The 15478-nt window shown below is 39.7% G+C and overlaps 1 long non-coding RNA gene across 14 annotated transcripts in view; it reads left to right on the top strand.

Moving 5' to 3' along the window:
* Positions 1–2009: 2009 nt before the first annotated feature.
* Positions 2010–15478, top strand: part of LOC143649999 (uncharacterized) — a 99431-nt gene continuing 85962 nt past the window's right edge. For 4 of the 14 annotated variants that reach the window (XR_013159308.1, XR_013159301.1, XR_013159299.1 and 1 more), the window contains exon 1: positions 14185–14481. This is a non-coding gene — a long non-coding RNA (uncharacterized LOC143649999). Of the gene's footprint in view, positions 2294–14178; positions 14482–14837; positions 14920–15478 lie in introns of those variants that run through there. The other 10 variants (XR_013159307.1, XR_013159297.1, XR_013159304.1 and 7 more) reach the window with 8 other exon arrangements.

Genomic DNA, 15478 nt, shown 5'->3' on the forward strand with positions numbered 1-15478 from the left:
TTTGAAGCAAAAATTTGTTTTCCTTGATAGATGCAATGAATTTTTTCTCTTCCCTTTCCTTCCCTCCCCTCCCCTATCTTTTCCTTTTTCTGTTTTAAGTGATAGATGTGATCTGCTAAATTAATTTCATAATCCACAAATGGGTACTAAATTGCAGTTTGAAAAAACACAGTGTCAGTGTTTGGGTATTAGCAATCTCTTTAATATTTGCCTATCTGATGATTTGGGGATAATGGCAAATAATTGTTTTGAATTTAAGTTCTTTCATTGCTGCACATTTCAGGAAATTGTATTTTTGGAGAGAATAAGCTCTAGTTCATTGTTTCTCAACTTTAAGAGAACATTTGCCTTTAAACACCATCCTTTAATTAATTTGCTGGACCAAATGATCTCTAGAGATTGGCTCCAGGTATCAAAATTTGTAGCTGTCATGGTCGGGTTCATGGGTCAACTTGGCCAAGTGGTGGTACCTGTTTGTCTGGTTGGGCAAGTCCTGACCTGTCTGTTGCAATGGGGACATTTCATAGAATTAAATCATGATCATGTCAGCTACACCCACAGCTGATTCCATTTGTAATCAGCCAAAGGGGAGTGTCTTCTGCAATGAGTGATGCTTAATCTGATCACTGGAAGCCTTTTAAGGGAATTCAGAAGAGACAGGTTCCTCCTATCTCAACTGGTGAGCCTATCCTGTGAAGTCCGTCCAGACTCTCCATTGGAATCGCCGGCTTCACAGCCTGCCATGCGGATTTTGGATTCTGCGTTCCCGTGAGACACTTTTATAAATTTTATATTTGCGAGTGTTCCCTGTTGATTCTGTTTCTCTAGAGAACCCGAACTAATCCAGTAGCCAAGACTAAGAACAACTGCTGTAGATGGTTATAGTAAATTAGAGATATGTGTGATGGTGTGGTTACTTTAAAAACCTGCATTTAGTTTGATGTCCCTATGAATTTGATATTTATTTAAAAATGTGCTTGGAAGGCCTTTCAACAGATAAATATGGCAGACTTTCTAAAATGTTTTGTTCAGTTGTAAGAGTTCTGATTCTAAAGCTCATGCCACTTCCAAGGGTCACTCTCTATTTAAATTTAACTCACATAAAACTTTTTACAATCTTAGATTGTACAGAACACGGTGCCAGACTGATGAGGTTAGAAGATGGGGCAGCACTCACCCACAAGTAGGTGCCCTCACGTATACCTCCAAATAACAGTAACACTAGGAAGACTGTGGCAACTCCACAACCGTGTGAGTTAAGAAATAAGACAATTTAAAAACTATGTTTCTGATGTTCTCACATCATGGCTTATTTGTGAGGGTTATTATTATCTATGCCATAAAGCACAAGGAAATTTGGAAACTCTTTTAGCTGGATTTGAATAGACCTCATTTGCCCCTTAAATACCACATATGTTAAAAAGGTCATAATCATCTGAAGGTTAATCCAGGGTTAAGTGTGGTGCTCGAGAAGGGCTCTAATTTTAGCTTCCTGCTAGCAGCACAAATCACAGTTATGTTTATTTGGATCTGATTTAGTGGTGGATTATTGCAAGACTCATTTTATGGGAGATAGTGTAGATTCTCATGAATAAAATTACATGTGGAATTACCAAGGTGCTACTTAGTATTTCAGAGTTCCAGCAGATAGAGAGCTCAGGTCTTTGGAAAAGATGTTGGCCCCTCAACAAAAGTTTTACCAGATTTCCCCTGACCCATCATATGGGTTAAAGGAGTGAATCCAGATCACATCAGAGTACCTCATTTGGCTGACTTCATCTACAGAACAGTCAGGGGCAAGTGACATGTCAACTATTTTATACAGGGCTAAAAATGCCACCCCCATGGCCTACAGGGAGAGTGAGTGCATCTGTTCAAAATGAAACACTTTTAAAATGAAAGGGGGCTCTATTAATAATTACTCAAGGACAACAGCTATAAACTGCCTGCTGGAATCGAGGGCTTCCCTACCACACAGGAACTAACTTAGTTCACCTGGCTCGTATGAGGAGCCAGAAGATAAGGACGCTGCCATCTAGGGAGCTGGAAGCTATGGGGAGAAGAAATTTCTCACATTAAAGTACATTTGGCAAAAAGGAAAGAATCTTGTTCTGCGTGTTGCATCAGAAAATAACTGGGAGCTTAGAGCCCGTTGATTGACTTTCCGTTCCGGCAGTTCCATTAACTCGCCCTGTGACATGTCATTTTACTGCCCAGGGATTTGTTTTTTATCACGGAAGACAGGAGGTTGGCTTAGGGATATGTGTACGTTTCAGCTTCGGCATGGAGGCAGGTATGTGTTTGGGGGGCTGGTAGAGGTGGGTAGGCAGAGAAAAGGGGGGAGAACGTTCCAGGCAGGAACCATAAATGAGTTTATTCTCTCCATCTGTTGGCCACCTCCTTACTGTCCCACCAGGAAAGGTGCTTCAGTTGTGTACAATTACGCATCTGGCCCCTACATAGCCTTGTTTTTATTTGTATATAATTTTTAGATAATTGGCACTCTCTCCAAGTTTCCAAACCCTTTTCCTTTTCTACACTTTAAGCAGGTAGCCAAGTATTTTGTTGTTTTTTGTTGCAGGGGAGTGTGTATGTAATTTGTTTGTTCTTATGCTTAATGTTGATATGACATATTTTTTTTTCAGATTATTTTTAAAGCTTTTTGGAAAAAATAGAATATTATATAGACAGTTAAGTCAACCTCTTCCATCCCTTTCCCTCTCTTCCTTCCCAGAGGTAATTACTACCCTGAAGTTGGTGTATATCACCCTCATGAAAACCATAAACAATATTTGTCCATTCAACAAAAGTGCATGGAGTGCGTACCACAGTCCAAAAACTTTGTACGCTACAAATACGCATAAATGATGTCAGACTGCATGTAATCTCTTGCAATTTGCCTTTCTCACGCCACACTATGAATGTTGATATGTACCTGTAAATCGAGTTAATTCACTAAAACTACAGTATAATTGGTATATGAGTAAATCACAGTTACTTTATTTATTTTCCTAATGAGGGATTTTGGATTGTTCCTATTTTTGTATTACTACAAACAGTGCTGGAGATAGCGTCCCTTTGTCCGGCTTGTGCAGACGTATGTCTAGTGGGGCACTGAGAAGTGGGTTTTATAGGCTGTGTACCTCTTAAGCCTCAACGGGGACTGCTCTCCAAAGAGATTACATCAATTCCTGTTGCCTGAATAATGTCTGAGTTCCCATTTCCCCACATTCTCGCCAATACTTTTTCTCCCCTAATCTTTTAATCTTTTTTAAAAATTTTTGCTCTTTTTGATGGTTGGAGCCAGTATTTTATCCTTGTTGCATCTGTATTTCTCTAATTACTAAAGAGGTTGAGTACCTTTTAATATATTTATTAGTCGTTTTCTCCTCTATGTATTACGTGTTTATATCCCTTGCCCATTTTTTTTTTCTTATTAGTGGTTTATCTTTTTCTTATCGACTTGCAGGAGTTTTAGAAATATATATCCTGGGATGTAATCTTTTGTCACTTATATGGGTTACAGATATCTCCCAGTTTGTAACTTGCTTTTTCCTTTTGTTCATGCTGTAGTTTGTCATATGAAAGTTTTTAGTTTAGTGCAGTCAAATTTGTAAAAAGCAAAGAAAAGAAAGACCTTGAATGTGTGTTATTAATCAATGTTCTGTTGAAATACAAGGTCCACAGCCAATAAAAAAAAATCAAAGGGAGAAAAGTTGAGGACTGTAGGCTTAACAGTCCACTGGGAATAAGAAAGTAGGATAGATTTCTGGTCCAGAAAGGACAAAGCTGCTCATATATCCTTCTCTCTACAGCTCACTCTCACCTTTTCCCACTTCCCCTAGAATCTGCTAGTCGGTCCGGAGATGAAAAGATTTCAATAGTTTCTTTTTCCAAATCTAAAATGCAGTTCCAGCTTGACTCAACACCGCCTACCAAGTGCAAAGGAGCCTCAGACACATATTAAAAAGTTAGATGGAAGATACTTTTGTGTTTTATTTGTTTCTGATATATTTCAAACCCTGAATTCATTTGAGCACATCAAAGAGATTAACTTAAAATACTAAAAATGCATGGAGAGTTAAAATGAACACAGGAGCTAAAAAATTTTTAAAACCATAGTTAGTGTAGATAACGTCATCTCTTCCTTCCCCTACTACAGTTTTTTGTTTAAATGTGGAATTTTCTAATTATTTTAAAGTTTTTGTCCCTGCTAAGCAGATGGTACAAGTTGTCAGCAGAGGGGAAGATCCCTGTGCTGGGTTTGGGTCTGGGTAGGAAGAAGGTTGGACTGGAGGGGGTGCCGGCGGGGGGGGATGGGGGCACAGGTGGCCCAGACCTTTGTACTTCTTTGTAGGATAGAGCAAAAACAGCCTGAAGTAAGAGAATTTCTCCAGTTTTTGTAGATCCTATTGAAAACCAGGTGAACTGAAGGCAGAGAGGAGTGGAGAAGTGCTTTGGAGAAGTCATCGGGTTTTGGAGGTGGGAGAAGAGAGGCCTGTGGGTCTCTTGAACAATGGAGACTCAAGAAATGGAGAGTGACCTGTTGACCCTGAGAAGGTGCCAGGACTCAGAGGAGAAGGAGTCAGGAGGCACCGAGGGAGGTGTAACCACTGGCCCTGGAATTGTCTTCCTTGGGAAAGATGCCATTTGTCCACTCATGCTTGGGAACTGCGGTTGGTGGACTTCACAGGGTTCTTGGGAAGGTCAGCAACGGCCGTCATAAACCAGCCCAGAATCGTGGGATTCCAGGAGCCGAATGGACGTTCCACTTAGATCATCCCCTAGAACTTAATGAATCTCCCCAATAGAGTTCCTTTGTTCCCTCTTGCCTCTTCCCAGGCTCCTCTCCTCTCTATTTGTGGCACAGTGGGAAACTGTGTTTTGCAGTATGACAGAGGTTCCTATCTATCTCTGATACTGTTTCCTCAGTTAGAGAAATATAAATGCTTCTTGCTGGTCTACACCCATCTGGGGAAGTATGCCCAGGTGTGATGCAAGTGGTCAAAGGACTTGAGTGCTGGCTGGAGGCTCTGACTGCTGAGAGTCTAGCTCTGAAAGTTCCAGATGGTCCTCGTGGGGCAGGCTGCTCCCTCCCTCCCTCTCTCTATACATTTTTCTTCTCTGTTGTGCATAAAGAGGAGTTCAGGGGAGACAGAACAATCATAGGAGGCTGCCAGAGAGGCCACTGGCACCAGCTTCTGGGGAAGCAGGAGATAGCCTTGTAGTGAGTCTACAGCAGGTGTTGGTCTGAGGGCTACCACAGGAGAGAGAAAAAGATTCCAAAAAGGTTCAGACAAATTGATGGATCACAAGTGACTAAGAGGAGATGGGGTTGAAGAAGAATGAGCCATTCATACCCTCCCATGGCATTTGTCTTTACTCTGCTATTAGCCATACCTCCTAGGTCCCAAGCCCCCAGTTTCCCCTGCTGCCACTCTCTAAGAAGCATGTTGGAGTAGGAAAAGCTTTGACTTTGAGCAAATTACTTAACCTTTCCATGCCTCAGTTAATTCATCTATAAAATGGAGTAATAATCTCTACCTTATTGGATCTTGATGCCCACCCCAAGGCAGGGCCCTTAGCAGGCACTTGACAAATGACAGCCCTTTAGAAGGAACCTGTTCTGCTGGGCAGGATCAGACCATCTCCCCGCGTCCAGCAGGGCAGGTGCCTGAGATCTCAGATCATCAAACCAAGGGTCAAGCAAGGGAGCTGGGTGTGGTGATGGGCTCTGAGTTAGCTCATGGCCCGTGATTTCTCCTGCGGTGTAAAGTACTCACCCACTGGGGCAGCACAGCCTTGGCAGAGACGTTGCAGAAGACTTTAGATGATGGAGCAGCCACTCTGTTTTTCCCTGCCCTTCACCTAAGTTTTCCTATTTAGGGGGAGGGGACTACAGTCTCCTCGGGAAAAACCAGAAAGTCCAACAGTCTTCAAGGCTCAGATTACTGGAGTGTTGGGTTTTCTTCTTTTTGTCAATGTTCAAGTCATCAAACCCAGGCATCAATATTTTAGAGCTGAAAATGGAAAACAAGGTAGCACTACATCCTGTTGGGTCATATCCTGTTACGACAGCAGGAAGTGGGGCAGCAGCCCAAGACAGTTGGAAAAACATGATGATTATGAGGCATTTGCACGCTACGTGTGTGTGTGCAGTATACAATTTTTTAATGAAACTGTGAATCAGAGTCCATATAGGATGCTTTTTGGAAGTTCTTAACCTTCTTGTCAAACAAAGCTGGCTAAAAGTAAAGTCTTTAATATCTCATTGTGCTGGACCTAAAATCATGCCAATTTAAGAAATAGAAAATATCCTATTTTCCACCTGAAAACTATTAAAAGGGTCCTGAGTGTTTCATCCAGGAACTGGAATGCAATGATGGGAATTTCTAAATGACAGTCCTAGTGAGTATGAGATTATGGACCTTGTCCAGAAATAGGAATGTTATTGGTGCCCTCAAAGGGAAGCGGTGGGCTGTCCCAATCATGGGCGGCCACGTTGAATTGTCTGAGAATCATTTGGCTTGTGGGGAATTGTTAGAACACAACACTCCCTGCTAAACATGGAACTTATTTTTCTTTTATTATTAAAAAAAATTTTTTTTAAATTTTTTTCTTTATTAAAAAGGTGGGTATAGCGTAGGCCACAATGGCTCACTGACAGGCTTCTCACCTGCCACGCTGGAGACCTGGGTTCGATTTCCGTGTTCAATTCCTGGTGCCTGCCCATCTTAATTAAAAAAAAAAATGTGGGTTTAAAGAAAAATTTTGCATGAAATACAGGATTCCCATATACCATCCTATTAGTAATACCTTGAAAATACAGGATTCCTATATTCCATCCTATTATTAATACCTTGCATTGGTGTGGAATTTTTCTTACAATTGATAATGCATTTTTATAATTGTACTATCAACTATCATTCACACTAGAGTTCACTGTGTAATGTTTCTCCATAGATTTTTAAAACATTTTATTGTTCCTATATATGCCATCTACCATTTCCCCCTTTTAATCACATTCAGATGTAAATTCCAGGGCTGTTAATTACATGCACAAGGCTCTGCTACCATCACCACCATCCATAACAAAAACATTTCCATCATTCCAAATAGAAATCTCTACATTTTATTCCCTATCCCTGCCCTGTTCCTTGGTAACCTATAGTCTAGATTCTGACGCTATGAGTTTGCTTATTCTAATTTGATGCAAATCTGTGAGATCATACAGTATTTGTCCTTTTGTGTCTGGCTTATTTCACTCGATGTGGTATCTTCAAAGTTCTATGTTGTCACATGTATCAGGACATCTTTCCTTTTTAGGGCTGAATAATATTCTATTATATGTAAATGCCACATTTTATTTATCTATTAATTCTTTGATGGACACTTGGTTTACTTCCATCTTGTGGCAATTGTAAATAATGCCACTATGAACACCAGTGTGCAAGTATCTGTTTGAGTCCCTGATTTCAATTCTTTGGGGAATGTACTTAAAAGTGGGATTGCCTAAGTCACATGGTAATTCTATACTTAACTTTCTGAGGAACTGCCATACTGTCTTCCATGGAAGCAGCACCATTTTCATTTCTACTAACAATGAATGAATTCCTACTTCTGCATATCCTCTCCAGCACTTATTATTTTCCATTTGTTTTATGGTAGTCATTCTAATAGCTGTGAAGTAGAATCTCATTGTGGCTTTGATTTGCATTTCCTTGATGGTTAATGATGATAAGCATCTTTTTATATGTTTTAGGCCCATTTGTTTATCTTTGGAGAAATGTGTGTTCAAGTGTTCTGCCCATTTTAAAATTGGTTGTGGGTGGTGTGACGGTGGCTCTCAGTGGCAAAATTCTCGCCTGTCATGCTGACGATCCAGGTTCGTTTCCCAGTGCCAGCCCATGCAAAAAAAAAGGGTTATTTGTCTTTTTTTATGTTAAGTTGAAGGATTTCTTTATATATTCCAGATATTAAAATTTTATTGGATATGTAGTTTCCGAATTTTTCTCCCAATGTGTAGATTATCATTTACATTCATGATAAAATCCTTTGAGGCACAAAGGTTTTTAATTTTGATGAGGACCTATTTTTTTTTTTTGTCACCTATGCTTTAATTGTAAAGTCTAAGAAACCATTCCTGACACAATGGTTAATAGAAGATGCTTCCCTCCATTTTCTTTTAGGAGTTTGCTAGTTCTGGGTCTTATATGTATGTCCTTGGTCAATTTTGAGTTGATGTTTGCATGTGGCATTAGGTAGGGGTGCTCCTCCTTTTCCTTGCAAATGGAGATCTAGTTTACCCAGCTCCATGTATTGAAGAGAGTATTCTTTTTCAACTAAGTGGATTTAGCCTGCTTGTCAAAAATTATTTGGCCATAAATATGAGGGTTGATTTCTGAACTCTCATTTCGTTTCTTATGTCTGTCCTTGTGCCATTATCTATGCTGCTTTGATTATTGTGGCTCTGCAAAACATTTTTTTTCCTGAGGGGTTGGCATGGGCAGACTCTGGGAATTGAACCTAAGTCTCTGGCGTGGCAGGCAAGACGTCTGCCACTGAGCCGCTGTAACACCACCCTTTGCAAAACATTTTAAGATGAGGGAGTATGTGTGCTCCAACTTCATTCTTCTTTTTCCAAATATCTTTAGCTGTTCAGGACTCCTTACCCTTCTTCATAAATTTGATGCTTGGCTTTTCCATTTTTGCAAATAAGGTCATTGGCATTTTGATTGGTATTGTGTCAAATCTATGCGTTACTTTGGGTAGGACTGACATCTTAATGATATTTAGTCTTCCCATCCATGAACACAGAATGTCCTTCCATTTATTTAGGCCTTCTCTGATTTCTTTTGGCAATGTTTTTATTTTTCTGCATACAAGCCCTTTACATCTTTGGTTGGATTTATTCCTATATATTTGATCCTTTCAATTGTTTTTGTGAATGGAATTTGCAACTTGATTTTCCTTTTTTCATTTGCTTTATCTTACAGAAGAACTTCTTGGACTCAGGGATGGCAAAAGTCCTCTCTGGTCCTTTCTGTTCATCTTCATTTCTCTCATTTATTTTCTCTTTCTTCTTTTCTCCCCTTATGTGTGCTTCAGGCAGGACAATGCTCCATGTCATATCTTTTAAAAAAACAACTTTATTGAGCTATAATTCATATACCATACAATTCACCTACTGAAAGTGTATAATTCAATATCTTCTAATACATTCACAGATTTGTGCAACTGTCACCACTATCAATTTTAGAACAGTTTCATTCCTTAAAAAAGAAACTTCACACCCTATAGCCATCACCTCCCATCTTTGCAACACTGGCCTCAAGAATCCATCCTTAAGGTTAAAAACCTTGTGCTTTGCAGTTTGTACACAGCGGTTTGCTGACATTCTTCTTGGGTTCCTGTTGGTCTATGGTAAGTAATTATGCCAGGATTGGGCCACCGCTACTAGGAAATTATCTCTTAGGGTTATCCATGCATCATGGGACTAGATGGGAGGGAACCTTCCAGGTAGGTCGGCCTGCTAAACGCTTCACCTACTATTTAACAATTTCACATTTTGGTTATTAGAGAAAGAGACAGAATGAGAGGGAAAAAAAAATAAAGAATGGCATTGACTCTGATAAGATCTATGCATGGGTAGAGGAGTTTTTAGTTAAAAAATTCAAAATAATTAAAATCCAATGCAAAAATTGCATACAATTTCATCCCCAAATATAATTGTGCTTTTCTTTGCTCATGTCACTGTCTAGTTCTTGTGATAAGAGCTTATTTATAGCAGTATTATAAAATTTTACATTTTTGCCTGAATTGCTATATGAGATTATTTTAAAAAAGAAAGAAATGACCATTAGACCCATTTTTGATACTGGTGGAATGACCACAGTGAGTTTTGGGTTTCCCTTCCGGTCTGGCTTTAGGGCCTTCAACATTTTAGTATTTCAGCCTTGGCTTATGAAAAAAATGGGAGCTGATGACTAGCCACCTCACAGATACATCGGATGGATAATTAACTGATACTTGCTTTCAGAATCTCTGAGATGGAATGATGTGGTACTGAATGCTACATAACTTATAAAGAACACTGATATCTGGGCAGGTCACGGAGCAAAACGCCCCCTTCTGTTGTTCTCGAAGTTTCACTTCTTTCCTTTTTCCTTCTTGCTGTTTCCAGCCAACCCTTCCCCCAAATCCTGTGTAACCAAAGGGCAAGGATCCTACCTGCTAATATCTGTGATGCTTATTAGGTGACAGACAATGCTAAGCACTTTACTCCCATACCTCATTTAATCCTCAAGACCTAAGGAGGGAGAAACGGTTATTGCCACTTGACAGCTGAGGAAACTGAGCTGCTAGTGTGAAATCACAAAGTAAGTGAGGAAGCCCATGCTCCCACCCAGCTCTTAATAGCATGCGGCACTGCCTTCAATGCAGAGCCTGGTATAGAAACGATAGAAAAAGAAGGCATGTCTTAGAGTGGGCTGCTTATTCTTTGAATGATATGATCTCTCTTTCCTTTTATTTATTTTTCTTTCTTTTTTTGAAACTCAGGTTAACCGTCATAGCCTTCTACCAGCTGGGTCAGAGAATATGGTTTTGTGTAATAGGAAAAGATATTTCAGAAATGTAAACCGGAGGAAAACAATAGCATAATGGATTTCCGGATGCTTAGGTTCCTTTTTTTTTTTCCATATGCTATTTGGTAACTGGTTCCGCTCAGAATATAAAATAACCTGCCTGGCAGATAAAAATAACTTCGTTTGTAATTTTACCTCATCCAGCAGCTATTTATTGTGCTTTTTCATGGAAAGATCTATTTTAGAAAGAATGCAAGACACTCATTCTCATGAGTAATAACTTTTGGCCAGATGATGATTATAGTGGCTAATCACTCTAAGCCCTTTCTTGGAAGGCTGACAAAAATGTTTTTTACACAATTTGTATTTGTTGTTTTGTGACACATGAAACCTCATTTAATAAAGAAAAAACCCCAAAGAATATATGTAGAGGGCTTTGGGAATTCCTTTTACTTCCTGTATAATGACTCACAATTTAAAAGTACAAAGCTGGTAGACAAAGCATCTCTATCGTGGTCTTCACAAATATAAGAAATGTAAACAGAAACAGAATCTCCGCAGACTTCTGCTGGCTCATCTGTTCTGCCTCAAGCAGGAGGAGGCCTCTGTGGACCGTGTCTGAAGCCTGTGGAATGAAGGGACTTGGAGGCATCTGTCCTGGGGTAGGGAGGGGACTGTCTCCTTTCTGAAGCTTAAATTCGTGACATTGGATTTAGTATAATTTTCCTCAAGTTCAGAAGTCCAGTCATCCAGATCAAATGTAGCCAGAATTGAGAAAAGAGAAAAAGTGTCTGAATTATGGAATTCTAGACTCTAAGAGTCCGTTTCCTAGAATTATATAGATGAGCATCGGGGATATTACAGAGATGATTCCTGAATTAAGGGGTGGACTCCTTCCACACTGAGATTCCATCAGTCTATGACTTTCTACTTTGCTAGGTCTCGTAAGCCTTATTTCAGGTTGCTAAAGCTGCTGGAGTGCAATACACCAGAAATTGGTTGGCTTTTACAATGGGGATTTATTAGTTTACAAATCTACAGTTCTAAGGACATGAAAATATCCCAGTTAAGGCATCAACAGGACAATACCTTCTCTGAAGAAAGGCTGCAGGCAACTGGTGTTCCTCTGTCAGATAGCAAGGCACAGGGCTGGCCTTTACTGGTCCTTGACTCCAAGGGGTTCCAGTGGCCTCCTCTCTGAGCTTCTGTGGGTCCTCTCTTAGCATCTCTGGGGCATTTCTCTCTCTGAGCTCTCTTGGTTTTCTTTGATCTTCATTCTCCCATAAAGGACTCCAGTAAAACGATTAAGACACCATTTGAATGGGGTAGGTCACATCTCAACTGAAATAACCTAACCAAAAACTCTGCCCACAACAGGTCTACACCACAGGAATGGATCAAAAGAATATGACTTTTTCTGGGGTACATAATAGCTGTAAACCAGCATAACAAGCCTTTTTCTGGGAGGCAATGTTCTAGCCACCAGAATCTCAGAAATAATTTTCTAAGCAAAAGTTCAGTGACAGACATTTCTTTCTGGGGAAACAGTGTTGACAGTAGCTGGGAAGAATTGGTGGCAGCTAAATGAAAAACGAATTTCAAAGATACAACTATCGTCAATTCCATAGGAGAGAGAACCATTATCTTCACAGTAAGAATTACATCTCATCTATCATCCACCATTTGTAACCAGAACCATATAAGTCTACTGATTTGATCTGGGCATCTTTTCCCAAAATTGTGCCTATATTTGGAGTGGAGTTTCACTGTGCAAACTAGGTACAGTTTGGCTCAGATTTCTTTCAGCTGTATTATGTGGAAGCTGTAATTTCATTAGCAATTCAATTAAATTGAGATTTATAGATTTAGTAGAGGCCACAAACATGATTTGATTTGGGTTATATGTCCCGTGGGAAAAAAAAAATCTTTTAAACCACTTACAAAATTTCCCAAGTGTTGAAGAAAGAAAGATTTGCAAAGTGTACCAAGTGGCCCAGTTAGGTTTATCCAAGGTTTTCAGGACTCTAGAACCCAATTCCTAGGATGGCTTTGCACCTGGAGGAGTTACAGAACAGATTCTGGATAGTGGCTTAACAAAGAATTAACTATTTACCTTAATAGGGGTAAAAAAAAAAAAATTAAGAAATTAGAATTAAATTTTTAACTTTATTTTTCTAAATACAGAAATTAAGAGTCTTCCGATGGGGTTTTCAGTCTTTAAAATGCAGTAATCATGCAAGTAACTGTTGCTATGGATTTGAAGAAAGATGATACATAAGAGAATGGAAGTGTATCTGGGCCTCATGGTCACCATGGATTCTTATGGCCTGACTCAATAACTGAGCCCTTCCCGGGCAGAAAAATCACAAAACTGCACACTTATTAAAGGGGACTGAATCAAAGGCAGGCATCACAAGCTTCCGTGCTTTCAAAATAAATTACAATAATGATGAAATAAATTACAAAATGATGAAAACAAGTGGTCAGCCTTTAACCACAGTGATTCTCATGGTAAAAAGAAGGTTGATTTCTGCTTGGGAAAAATTATTTCGGCTGTAAAGGGTAGGGATTTAAGACTACAAACACAAGCATGCAAAAATTAACTCAGTTTTTAAGAGACGGCTTTATCGAGGTATAATTTGCACACCATACAGCAAATCCATTGTAACCTACAGACGGATGATTTTTAGTTACACTTTTACGGATTTGACAGCCTCAGTACCATCCGGTTCTTAGTACACTTCCGTCATCCCCGCAAGTTCCCTGCTGCCTGTTTGCATCCATCCTCACTCTCACCCCCGCCTCCTGGCAATCATTGATCTGCTTCCCGTATCCCCAGTTTCGCCTTTTGTAGACATTTCATGTTATGGAATCTAGCAAAATGTAATCTTTTGGGGCTGGCATCTTCCACATATAACCTTTTTGAGTTACCTATTCTGTCTACAAGTCTTTTATCAGCTAGCTGATTTGCAAATATTTTCTCCCAGTTTGTGGCTTATACCTATGGAATGTTACGTTGACATCAGGACAGTCGAAGCTCCCCACAATTCAATATCCCACCATCTTCTGGTTGTACTAGAAAATAAACAACCAGCAAGTGATTTCACCACTTAAAAAAAAAACAAAAAACAAAAACATTCACTCTTAAAAAAACGGGGGGGGGGGGGCAGGTGAGTTAGGATTTGAATCTCCTTATAAATGTTTCTCGTAGAACTTCTAAAAAACTTACTTTAATAAAATAATTGACAAGAATATTCCTCTGGATTGAACAAGAAGATTAATACAGGGACCACTGATGAGACACGGTACACGTTATTAATCAGACTTGGCTTCTTTCTCTCGTGCTTCATCAGAAGCTGGACCTTCCCCATTTTTAATTTTCTCCATTTCTGAAGGCAAATACTTAGTTTCTTGGTCAGTTCCGTCTGTTTTCCCTCTGCTTCCCATTTTCCTTTTAGTTGCACTTTTTTTTGTCTGAAGATGTACCCTCTTCCTGCTGTTTTTTCCCCCTCCGCTCCCAATTTCGCAGGAGCAGGCAGGGCTCACCAGGTCCCGGATCTGCTTTTGGGCTCCTCTTTCACCAGCCCTGCCGCTGCGCGCACCGCGCTCTCGCGCTTCGCGGCTGCCGGGCGGCGCGGGGCGGCTCCGGGCGGGCGCTGCGGTCCCCGCAGCTAATGAGACTCTGGGTGCTGCGAGAACCCGGGGCAACCGCATCCAGAGCCAGCCCTCCAGGCTCTCCACCCCCACCCCCGCGTCCCCCACCTGCACCCCCGCCGCAGGCTTCCCTGGGGGAAAAAAAAAACTTTTAACTGTAATGAAGTCCAATTTACTTTTTCTTTGTTCTTTACGGAACTTGGTTTTGGTGTCATACCTAATAAACGCTTGCCTAGTCCAGGTAAGAAAGATTTTCTCTTATGTTTTCCTCTAGACGTTTTATAGTTTTAGGATTTACATTTTTCTTTACGATTGCTTTTGAGCTAATTTTTGAGGCAAAGGTCTAAGTTGTGTTTGTTTCGTTTTCGGAACGTGGCTACCCGGCTGCTCCGGTATCATTTGTTACAAAAACGACATTTTCTCCATATTATGACATCATAAGTATGATAGCTTATTTTTGGACTCTGAATCTATTCCATTGACCTATATATCTTACGCTAGTAGAGCAGTCTTGATTACTGTAGCTTTGTAGTACGTTTTGTATTGTCCTCCAACTTTGTAATTCTTATTTAGTTATTCTTCTTTTTCCTATTCCAGGTCCTTTGAATTTTCATGTACATTTTAGAATCAGCTTGCCAATTTCTACAAAAACAACTTGCAGAATTTTAACAAGGATTGTGTGAGTTTATAGTTCAGCTAGAGAGAATTGTCATGTTAACAATATAGAATTTTCTAATCCATGATCGTGGTGTATTTCTCCATTTATTAAGTCTTTTTATCTCACAGTAGTGTTTTCAGTGTATCAGTCTTGGACTTGTTTTGCTAAATTAATTCCTAAGTGGTTGATTTTTTTTTCATACTTTGTGACTGTATTTTTTTTTTCATTTTCACATTTTTTGTTGACAATATAGAAATACAATTTATTTTCGTGTAGTGAACGTTTTTCCTATGATCTTGCCAAACTTGGTTATTTGTTGTAGTGCATTTTTTGTAGATTTCTTAATTTTTTCCGTGTACAAGTTTATTCCATTTGCAGATATAGACAGTTTTTCTTCTTTCCACTCTCTGTGCATTCACTTTACTACAATTGCCTTGTTGCATTGGTTAGACCCTCCAGTACCATGTTGAGTAGATGTAGTAAGAAGAGACATCCGTTCTTAGTCTTTCACCATTAAGTATGATATTAGTTATGGGTTTTTCATAGATGCTCTTTACCAGGTGGAGAAACTTGTCTTCTT

This window comes from Tamandua tetradactyla, chromosome 11, assembly GCF_023851605.1.
Source record: "Tamandua tetradactyla isolate mTamTet1 chromosome 11, mTamTet1.pri, whole genome shotgun sequence".
NCBI classification, from domain to species: domain Eukaryota; kingdom Metazoa; phylum Chordata; class Mammalia; order Pilosa; family Myrmecophagidae; genus Tamandua; species Tamandua tetradactyla.